We start from the raw sequence: 12,025 nt of genomic DNA, 5'->3' as shown, positions 1-12,025 counted from the left end.
TGTGTTTAACATTTTCTCTTATGGAGATCTTATTGTCTACGGAGGAGATAATCCAGAAAATCATAAGTAATGTTTTTTTTTTTGTATTTGTTAGGTGGGAATTTTTAGATACACTGTGGTTACTATATTTCTGCTATTTTTCAATTAAGGGGCTGATTTTGATGCGGGTTGGAAATGCTTCCCGACTGAATCGGGTTGGAAATGGTTTCCAACTCACTCGGATCAGGAAAGTCCGACCGACGGGCTACAATGCACCTGGATGCTTCCCGATACGATTTGGTTGGACTCCCATTGACTTCAATGGGAGCATATGTTCCTAACAGCATCATAATTTGGCCCTGGGTTGTTCCCGATCCGATTTGGATGGAGCAAATGCCATTAGGAGGCCTTCCTAACCGCATCAGAACCAGGCCCTAGGTGAGACAGCTTTCCAACCCACATCAGAATCAGGCCCTATGTGTAAAGCTATTGTGTTATGCTAGTTTGTAATCTCTGCTTTATTCTTAATGTAGTTTAGATATTCAATTCGAAGGAAGTCTTTTTACAATTATTACAGGCCTTTCTTAGCAGTCTGAAATCATGCTCATAGTCACAGTTTGCTTGATAGCATTTGGTACATTTGTTAAGTTTATTTGGGATTTTTGGTTTTAATTCTCTTAGGGATTGTCTGTTTGAATCCTTGGTAGCTTATTTTTTGTATTTTTAGAAATTGGTAGAGTGTTTGGTCTTCTTCTTCAAAGAGGTCACTGGAACGAATTGTGATATCTTTTCACTGCATTATTAGTTGTTGCTTCTTGAGAGATGGTGCTGTTGTAAAGTTTTCACAGTGGGGTGTGAAATTTGGGTTGACGCTGGCCTGATTGATGCAGGAGGTCAACCTAAGTGTCTTTGAAACAGTCCAAATATTCTATTAGCATGTCACAGTGTTATGTTACGTCAGTGCCAGCGCTGGAGGCTAATGCTTTTCATTACCTCCTTGTATTTTCTCACCATAATTAATTACGATATGAGGTCGCCGCCCCTCACAGACACAGCTCAAATCATAAAAGCCATAAAGACCCCTCTAACTCTCCTGTTTCAGTTTAATTTTCCAGACACCCTGGAGTTTATTACTGAGGGGCTTATTGCGCCTATGGCGGTCCAATGGACACCACCGCACCGGCGGTCTGACCTCCATATTACAAGTTTGCAGTCAGGCCGCCAAATGACAGCTGCAACCGCTGGGGATCCAGGATCTCTCAGCTGTGCTGCAGCGGTGTGAGGCCTCAATATGCTGGTGGTGCCACAGCGGCATCTCCAAGCATATTAAGAGTTTCCTCACTACACCAGTTTTCATAGCAGTGACCCTGCCATGAAAAGTATGGCGGTGAGGAAACTAAAGGGGCCCTAAAGGCACCCCTGTTGCCTCGGGCAAGAGGTGAATGCAGGAGGGCACATGTTGTACCCCCCTGTCAGTATACACCCCTGTTCCTGCAAGGCATGTACTGCACAGTCCATGCCATGCAGGAACATGCTTTGGTGCTCCCATTGCGGTGCCTTTCTAAGGCTTAGATGTGAGCTTTTGAAAGACACTGCTTTGGGACTACCAAATCACTGCCCACCAGACCACGAATGAACTCATAATCTGGCGGGCGGAGTGCAAACGATTTTGGCAGTGTGACAGTGGGGTGCTTGCATGGCGGCCCACTGCCAGACCACTAAACTTGTAATATGGTCCTTAGTTTCAGCCACAGAGGGGCAGATTCCGATCTGTGTCAGAAAGCTCTCCGATCGAGGTGGATCTGGAGTGTTTACCGAGCGGGCCGGACTCCTGCAGTCCGACCGAGTGAGTACGATGCGGCTGCATGCTGTCGGACTCGGTTCGGTCGGACTCCCATTGAAGTCAATGGGAGCCGGTCGAACAGCGTATACATGGGCTCCCATTGACTGAATGGGTACGTCTCACAAAAGGGTGCCCCCTGGAGTGGGTACGTATCGGTGCCATCTGCACCGTACATGCCTATGTAGGAGAGACCATTGGGTCTCCCCCTGTGTCTGAGTCATAAGGCTGCGGGTGACGGGGGTCCTTGTACAGCCTGCCAAAGGCAGCTTCCCAGACGTTTTGCGAGCCGGAAACTTCAGCTCGATCCAGCTGTCCGATGAGTACATCGTACTCGCTCGGTCGTAAAATGTCTCCATTGCGCGGTGCGAATCGTGTCCGTACAAGTCGGTTGGAGCGGTTCAGATCCAGAAACAGTGCGGACGGAACACACGCGTACAGTCGCATCGTACTTGCTCGCTCGTACAAGTGCCTGAGTCGGTCGGGAAACACACGTTCAACTCGTACCTTTTTCTGTCTGGATCGCGTTCAGAGACCTTCCGACCAAGATCGGAATTGACCCCTTAGTGTATTTTTTTCATTTTGTAAACTGACTGCAATAAGTCCCGAAGGCACAGCTGGTATTTTCCAGAGAATTCAGAGCTGCTACAGGGAATTAGCGTTGAGCGCGTGGTCACTCTTTCAGGACCAGGAAGTGGGCATGCCACCTGGGCTGTGGTGTGCCAGCAGGGGTAGTGCATTGAGGCTATTAATATAAATAATATATGGAGCTGCAGAACTACAGTTCAGTTTGTTTTTGGTAGCGAAAGCTGCAGGGTTAAACTCCGACACATGCTCTTCCCTTGAATGAAATAGCTTTGGATGACTGTCAGGCAAACTGGAGTGACAGACTCACGTCTGACTCTAGAATTCATGATCCAAGCATGAATCTGTGCCAGTGATTGCTTTTTTTAAATGAAGTAAATAAAATACGTATGAACTACATTTTCCCTAAAGCAGTTCTTACAAGATTAGACAGTTATACTTTACTTTTCGGCTGAAGGTGTTGGAAACAAAAACAATAGCTAAACACAAAAAAAGATCATGTTATGGGGAAATCAGAGTTTGGAAACAGAGTAAAGTAACAAAATAGAAATACAATGTCCTTATTTGACCAGATGCAGTCCTTATCTCACAACATTTTATTAAGTCCTATTTCTCAGTTTTAGGCTGTTTTTGTGCTTATTTTATTTTTTATTTTTTTGGTTTTGGTATATGGCTTGTGCAGCCAGATACTTTCTACAGAAACATCACGGTTGATGCAAGTACGGTGTAGTAATGTGGAAGAAATTTGCTTTTCTGCTTCATTACCTATGACTTGTCAACTTTTTCTAAAGCCTGTTTGTGACTGATATGACTCTGTGCCTGTGACATTACTAGTCATTGCTGCAGTGCATATGCTCTGACCCTATAGAGATAATGGTAATATTTGTTTTGCTTATTTGATCTACTTAAGTCCAGTAAGGCCATGGCAGAGGGCACCGAATTTGTACAAATTGTTTGGAACTTAAATGTTATGTGGGCTGCAGTTAGTATTTACACCACCCACGAATATTACAAAAGATGAGGATGCCAGAAGCACTGTTGTGTTCTATCTGGGTTTAAGTTGGAAAGCACTGTGTTGACACATGGAAGGAAAAAGTACCTTAACTATTTAAGATAACCAATTTTTTTCTATAGTAATAAGTCACCCCCACAGTGTGCCTTGTAAGCCCCATAAGAAAGGTGCCTAATATACAAACGAGTGGCCCACTATATATGTGAAATAGATGTCCTCACACTGAATGAAGGTCTAAAAGCTGTTTTCACTATATAGGTTTAGACTGAATTCTCCAAGAACTGGCCTGGTATGATTAAAATTATTATTGACAAATTGATTCAAAATTATTTTCCACTTAGTTTTTTGTAAATCTGATTTAATTGTGAAATCATGTTTAATAACTTTGGAGGAAAAGTAACTTTATAAATATGTTCTCTATGATTCCTAAAATTGAGGTGGCTTAAAATAATTTCTGCAAATCATCACATCTCTAGAAGCCAATCTACCTTCCTGGCTGGAGTTGATGATGCTGCGGCCAGAGGACAACGGCCTGAAGAGTTGTCAAAACATGGCCACTCAGCAAGAATTAGTTATCTTAGAGGGGTATTTAGACAGAAAAACGAAGACAAAAATATTGTGGGACAAAATATTGTGTCAAGAATATCTAGGACAAAAATATAGTTTGACTATGTATTACTTCACATTCCTTCAAGGTATGTAGACGTGGAGTTAAGAGTAGTAGATTTATACTTACCTATTTGCACTTACCATTTGATATTTTGGTCCCCAATATTTTTGACACAATATTCAGTCCATATAATTTTGTTTCTGATATTCTGGCAGTTGTCCTCTTGGAGGATTCAGAACCATTGCCAGAACAAATAATAGACATCATTCTACTGGTTTTGACTTAGAGATGCCAAATGGTGCTCCTCTTATTAATTTCACAGATCCCTTCTAGATCATTTGGAGCCAACCCAACAGGAGTGAGAATCAGTGTTGCTCATGACAGAAAGAAAGCTCATATAACTAGCCGTGTGTGTAGCCTACCTGAAGCTCTTCTAAAGGGAAAAAGGTCTTAGTCAACTCTAATTTAGGGACCCTGGAAATGGTTAGAGTTAAGTGAAGAGGAAGTATTGCAATAGGAGGTGGTCATAGGAGAGGAAAGTAGAAAGGACTGGGTAGGAACAATTCTGACTAGTGCACAAGATAAGACTGGCATCTTACCACCACTTCTTCAGAAAATTCCGCAACCTGGAAAGACTAGATATGAAGAAATAGGAATAAAGGAGACTCAAGAACTCCTGACTTCTGCAGCGACTCGAATTGTGCTCCAAGGGCCCTATGGTTGGCCAACTGTCTTCCTGCTACAAACAAAAGCAGAAGCAATCCTGACTCCAAGAGGACTGTGATGATCACAGAGGACTAGACCCTGCAGGAGGCCTGGTTGGAATGTGATCTAGTACCTATAACTAACCATTGAGCACTTTCCAATAAGTTGAATAAAAGTGGGACTCAGGCAGTTTTTCCGCCTCTGGAGGACCAGGACAAGGTGCAGAGGCTTGACCACTGAGGAGATTGCATCCCAGCCAGATTAGAAAAACAGGTTTATCCTCCTCTGAGCTGTTTGCAATGCTGAAAAGGGTTCAGCAGAATCTTGCAGTGAAGGTAAATGGCTTTGTGGAACCCTACCAAGCTACAGCTTTCAGCCTTGCCCTGCTTTACAGTTTTGGGAACCAAAAAAAGCGACTACTTCCATGGGTAAAACCCTGAAATGGGCAAGACAGCAATTTCCTCCCAGCATCAAACTAACCTTGACATCTTTGAAACCAGCTATGTCTCACTCATAGTGCAAACTATGTTGTATGCAACTTTGAAGGAACCTGACCTGTCTCAGCCTTGATCCTTGCCCAATTGAAAAATTCTGACTTCCATTATGGAGACTATGGCCCTGAATATGATGTCAGTCAGTAAGCCTCCGACCGCTCGTCAGAGGCTTACCGACCAAGAGGGTAGGTTTAGATTCCAACCACGGAATGTAAACCGGCTGGCCGGTCAATCCGACACGGTTCATCGTCGGGCGGAAAGGCCTCATAATCCCTTACCGATATATCGTTACCAACATCCAGATTATGATGTCAGTTTCTGACAGGCTTTCTATATCGGCCTTTCCAACATGGAAAGGTTGTCGGAAAGCGAGTTTAGGGTCCCTAGCAGGGCCCCGTCCCTCTTCAGCCTAGGGTTGTGGACCTGGGGGGCACATATGGAGCCACCTCAACATCCTTGCACCGCGTGGCAGGCACCTAACATGTGTCAGGTGCCTGCCACACAGTGCAGCAATGTTAAGAAACTTCAATTTTTCAATGGGAGGCTGTGCTGTGGGCTGTTTCCTCCTGCCGCATAACATCCCATTGAAAAAGTGACATTTCCGACCTCACGATGGGGCCGATTATGATGTCGTGCAGAAACATTCCGCCCAACTCCTTTTCGGATTTGGTTCTGACTGACCGACTGAATCACGATTGGCGGTTCCGCACGACCGATTATGTTTCTTCCAATCACAGTTCGGAAAGACTCTCAGTGACACCTATGGGAGCATGTGTTCAAACCGAAAACACAGGAGAAAATGGGTGTCTGCAGAAAACCCTGCACCCTGTCGCAGGCACCCAATGGTGCCTGCGACACTTTGCATGATTTTACAGGGGAGCCCTTTGGGTACCCCCATGGGCCTCAACCAGAGGCCTCAGGATGAAGGGGGGCCCGCTAGGGGTCCCAAAATGCACTTTCTGACTGCCTTTTCGTGTCAGACAGTCCAACTCGGAAAGGCTGTCAGAATCCTACATCATAATCGGTTGGTCGGAAACGCTGTCCGTAGAGCCGTAGGAATCGGCTCCGACTGACTCAGATTCTCCGAGTGCCGGTCAGAACCGATTCGGAATGACCGAACAGTTTCCCTTTTGACCACGAGCATCGTAATCGGTCGGTCAAAATTGTTTTTCTACCAAGTTGGGTTGATAGGTTCCGACACGGTCTAGGAGAATCCGACTGTCGGTCGTAGGATATCCACGCAACATGGTAATCAGCCCCTATGTGTGGTCGCATCCAAATTAGGCAGTCGGAACCGCTGACCTTCGGTCGGTCAGTCAACTCCGACCGACATTGTGATCAGAACCTAAGTCGTAAGATAAAACGTTTGACCGGTGGCAACCCGTTTTGTGTGTTTGACCTCCACTTCATCACATTTGGCCTCATATCCAGGCTAGATTTTGGTCACGTAACTTTTCAATGGCACATTACTTTTTCTTGGTGCTGTTGCATTAAAAAGTTATAAAACATCTGGTTTCACATAATGAATTTGAATGTTTGTGCGGCCTTTTTGCTCATTCAGTTGTACTATATTGTGTGCTATACTCAAATAAGTTGGTACTCTTGGAATTTCTTTGGGGAATTGCCTGCTGCTTGTACCATAGCTTCCAGTGTTTAAGAAAAGTTTCTCTGAGACTTGTGCTGAGACCTAACAAGGGAGTGTTCATTAATATGGTAAGGGTCTATCCTTCCCAAACTAATAACCCACTTTCTGGCATAGGACAAACAGGCAGACAATTTGCACTGAGTCAAGCTTAAATGCTTAGAGGTCCTCTTTGACACAAAGAGGTAGAAATTTTAAAGGACAAGTCGTGTGCATGTTCCTTTGATCTCTTTCAGTGCAGGAAGAAATGGTTCTGGGAGGATGAAACGGAAGTAGTAACTTAGAACGGTACGTCACAATGCCGGTTTCAAAGTCTTTATGCACAAGGCAAGCTGATTTGAATACAACCCTCTACTGAACTGTCAGTCACTGGGGAGACATCATTGCAGGAGAGCTGTAACTGGACCTTTCAATGCAAAAGATTAGAAAAGCACCATAGTCTTAAGCTGGCTGAAGCTTGTTCACTGCTCGCACAGATAGATGATAGATGAATATTTAAGTCGTTGATGTATGAAAAAGCAACTTCGTTTCTATGTTGTGACGACAATGACTGAAGGATTTGAATGAAGTGAACAAATTGCTAAAACATGTTTATGATCAATTTGCTAATTTGTGGGATAAATAACTACTCATATTTGAAGGTGGTCCCCAGATAACAAACTGAGATAAAAGTTGAAGCAGGTACCCTTGGGACAGCGTCAATCAAACAAAATCATAATGGATCATAGTAAGATATCTTGAGCCTAATAGTAAGACATCTTTAATTTGATGAGGTCAGGAATGCATTGCACTTGAATGACACAGTAAGAGAAAGATCATCTGTTTTCCAGATTCTTCCATGCTCTGATATAGAGACTGACTTTGTATCAAGTGTCCCCACTCATCAAGTGTGACTCATTTACTTTAGTCCAATCCAGGACAAATTTAATGAGCAACTCACTTACCTTGTCAATTGAGCAGATAAGAAAAAAAGGGTGATTTCTTCGAATAACAGTTTTATACAAAAACAACAAGTTAGGGCCTGATTATGAGGTCGGACAAACTCACGTCCACCCAACATCACTGCGGTCTCGGGACCAACTGACCTCTATTTGAATCTTGACTCCAGTGTAGTCTGTTCTGGGTTGTGATGGAGTCTATTGACACTGATGAAATCTGTTCTGGGTTGCCATGATGTAGGAGGGTGTTGTCCTACTTCAATGGTCAAGCTGGTCTCTCCGGCCTTCTGCAAGCATTTATTTTAAATTAGTAGTAGTAGTGCACATGCAGAGCTTGATTTTTTTATCCATCCACAGATTCTATATCGTTTGATAAATTGTGACAATGCTACAAATGTTTGATGCAGGATGGTGCCCTACTGTCAGAATCATAGTTCCCTCGTGAAAGTATAACAGAATTCAAGGTATTTCTATGATGGGTGTGAGACTCTCAAACATCAATGTTAAATACTTTAAAAATATTTACATGTATGCATTATTATTTATGATGCATTGAAAATGTTACCATCCTATTTAATGCAACCTATTTCAATAAGGTCATTAAGATAATTTTAGACTTGACTTTTTCATCTAATAAATTTAGTTTTAAAGCACTACTTCATTGTTATTTTTGTTTGATCCTCTAGGCACTTTTTCCTGCACCTGAAACTTCAATTGGCTTATGTTGTGACCATTTTATTTGAAGTGCAATGCTACTGAATATTTCTCATATTGGTGAGAGCATTGTTTTTATGTTAATTAATTTGTATTTCATCTTTTCTTCCTTCTTCCTCATTGGGAATTTCAAGTCGTATATGCAGTCGTTGGTGGCGTAAGTTTTGTATTCTCGTAAAAAGTGATTTTTTTGCCATTGTGTGGGTGTGTTATCTCATCCTTGTGCAATAGGATTACAATTACTGCCATTGTAACAGTGATGTATTCTCCTTTTCGGGTTTACCAATATATTAAACAAATAATTTATATTTTTATTCTTTTTGTATACCATTTCCTTGATGTGTCTATTTCTTTGATATGCGGAAAAGTATTTTTCTATTAAAATGTTTTTCAAAATCTTTTTTATTTTGTAATATTGGTCTATTTTGAATATCTGGAAACGTTTGGGCCTCTAGACTTTCTTTTGTAATTTGACCTCAATACTTTTCAAGTGCATGTTTGTATAGTACTGTTTCCAGCTTTTGCCTGTCTTTAAGTCTTTAAATCTTTGCTCATTTTCTCTCCTTTACATACTATTCAGTGGTGAGAGTGATAAGCTATTTTTGAAGTTCTTCTGATGATCGAAACTCCTGTAGTTAAGTTGGTTTCTGTTGTTGGGCGCATATGCGGGTGGTAATGTCTTAAGTGATTACAATGATCATGATATAAAATATAAGAAAGTAAGAAACTGGCTTGTTGAATTCATGAAGTACTTCTTCTTCTATGATGGCTCTATTGTAGATTGTGAATCTTTACTGATTCTCTATTGCACATTTCCAGATAATTAAGATTATGGGCCCGATTCACAGAACTAACTTAAGACAAAATCCTAAACTTACTACTTTTGGTATTCACAGAAGGTATTTAGTAGTCTTAAATTAGGATTTTGTCTTACATTAGGATTTTGTCCCAAGTTAGGATTTTGTCTGAGGTTAGGATTTTGTCCTAAATTAGGATTCTGTCTTACATTAGGATTTTGTCTTAAATTAGGATTTTGTCCTAAATTAGGATTTTGTCTTAAATTAGGATTTTGTCTAATTTTATATAATCTGAATTCAATAAAGTAATTGGGCGATATGAGTTAGGATCCTCACCGTCCTTCCACTTGAATTATTTTTTTACTACATTCCCCTTGTGAAAGGAGGCCGGTATCTGGACCCCCTCCAACACTGTATTGGCGACCAGTAAAAAGTATTCGAGTAAAACCCCTGCGAAGGCCTTAAAAAATTTGTCCGGAAGACCATCTGGTCCACATGCCTTGCCATCGGGGAGGCTCTTGATGACCTCCACCAGTTCTTCTGTAGAAAAAGGGCGCATAATATTTACCCTTTTGATCTCATATGGTGAAGGAATATTCAGTTCCCAGAGGAACTTCTCAAGGGATTCATTACTCATTGGTTGTTTTTTTCCATAAAGTTGTCTGTAATGTTCTAATATAATTTCGCCCACTCTTACTGAGTCCTAGCTCCGCATTCCGGTGTCAGGGATTTTTAGCATGTCTATCCGATTATTTTCATCTTGTTCCCGGGCTGCCATGCCAGAAACCTCCCTGAGAAGTTACTTTCCTCATACACCTTTTGCGTGTAGGCGTGATTTAGAGTCTCACATTTTGCATAATATGCCTCACTTAGTGCCTGTTTAGCCATGTCCAGTTTACTTTGGTAAAGACCTGATGGACTTCTTAATAGAATTTCATAGCACTGCTGCACGTTACTTTCTACACTATATTGGCATGACCACCAGCAAGGTCAACACACGGATGGTGGAACACCGTAGTAATTTCAGATGCAAACATTCCAATACTAAAATGACCACACATTTTTTGGAGAAAGGACATACCCCCAATGACATGCGGTGGGTGGTTCTGGAAATACAACAACCACACACAGACATGGAGAAAAAACTACTAGAGAAAGAACAACGTTGGGTGTTCAGACTCCGTTCACATATTGTGGGTTTGAATGATGATATTCCTTGGGGACAATTTGCATAGTGACAGTACTGAAGCTAGTGGAAATAACTAGTAATTCACATTGATTTCCCTAAATAAGCCCCAATACACAGTGAAACATTATCCAGACTTTACAGAGGGATCTGGGTTTGCCCTGACGGTTTAACCTCGTGAATCCTGACCTAGCGTGTTATACGTATATAGAAAACCGTTTCAAATATTTTTTAGAGAAACTATGGGAATCAGCTTGACAATTATAAGGATCCATAGCAGTATGCCCAAAATTCATTAAGTATAAGAAAGGTCACCCTGAAAAAGAAATATTCACTCCTTTACGACACAAAAGTGTATCGAATACACCTAAGATGGCCGCCAACAATGATCGTTGTCAAACACGCCCTAGTTGATGAGAAGCGCTAAAGGCAATGCGGAAGTAACCGGCCAGCCGATCTCTTAAAACAAACCCGGTCGCCCAGGTCCAACAACATTCAGACCGAAGCGGCGCGAGTAGGTGTTTAAAAGAGGGAGGTATCCTGTTAGCGAGTAAGTGATATAAACGAGTGTGTTTGGCAAAACGATGTGCCTGTTTATGGACTGATCGACCAGTAGACAAATTTTGTAGGTTATAAGAAGCAAGACAAACAGATGAACTATCAGCCCGTTTTCCTTTTTCCTTTTAGATCGCTGGGATACTGATCCCCTTCGAGTCCATGGGGCACAGTTAGGTCCCACTACATGTATGTAGAAATATGTAAGAGTATGAATGTTGGATGAATGCATGGTTTCCTCACAGAAAGCTGCCGATCACGTTTTTTATGCATGAGAACTATCACGGGTGAGGCATGAAAAACATTCACGTTTTTTTACATAAAAAACGCCACGTTGAAAACCACGGAATAGAAATTAACTTTTCCCTTGTGCAATCTATTGTATATATCTATGTGTGCTTTTGTTGGGGGCAACACCCCATGACTTTTCAAGTTGTTCTTTGTTTTTACAGGAACCACGTGATTCAATAGAATACGTAGGTATTATATGCATGTATTGATTGCATTAAAAAGGCTCATTATAGCGTTTAAGGAGTGGCGAACACAGGGCTGGTCCCTGTGTAGTCCCGAAGAAGTGCTTGGGGTATGCACGAAACATGTTGACAGGAGTTGATAGGTACACCTTGACACATTGCGTTTAGGTTATCCTAGTTCTACCACCCCGTATTTTAAGGTTACCACCTGGAAGCAGGAATAAAGTTTATTGAAAGCTTACTAGGCAGGTATTTTTAAACTAATCACTTAGCCCACTCCACTATCACACCCGCACCACACATAGTCAAACTATAAGTGCTCCTACGTAATTCGCCAGTCGCAGCACGCCCCAGTCCGTAGAGGGCTGGGATAACCCCTATGATGAAGCATGTCACCATGGGGCAACCCTGGTGAGTGAGGGGACACCAAGAAAAAGAGCAATTCTCTTTTTCTATCCACTATACCTACCAGTCCAACCCAAATGAGTGTTGTGA

The sequence above is a fragment of the Lissotriton helveticus genome, chromosome 8 (assembly GCF_964261635.1).
Source record: "Lissotriton helveticus chromosome 8, aLisHel1.1, whole genome shotgun sequence".
NCBI classification, from domain to species: Eukaryota; Metazoa; Chordata; class Amphibia; order Caudata; family Salamandridae; genus Lissotriton; species Lissotriton helveticus.
This window is presented reverse-complemented; position numbering follows the sequence as displayed.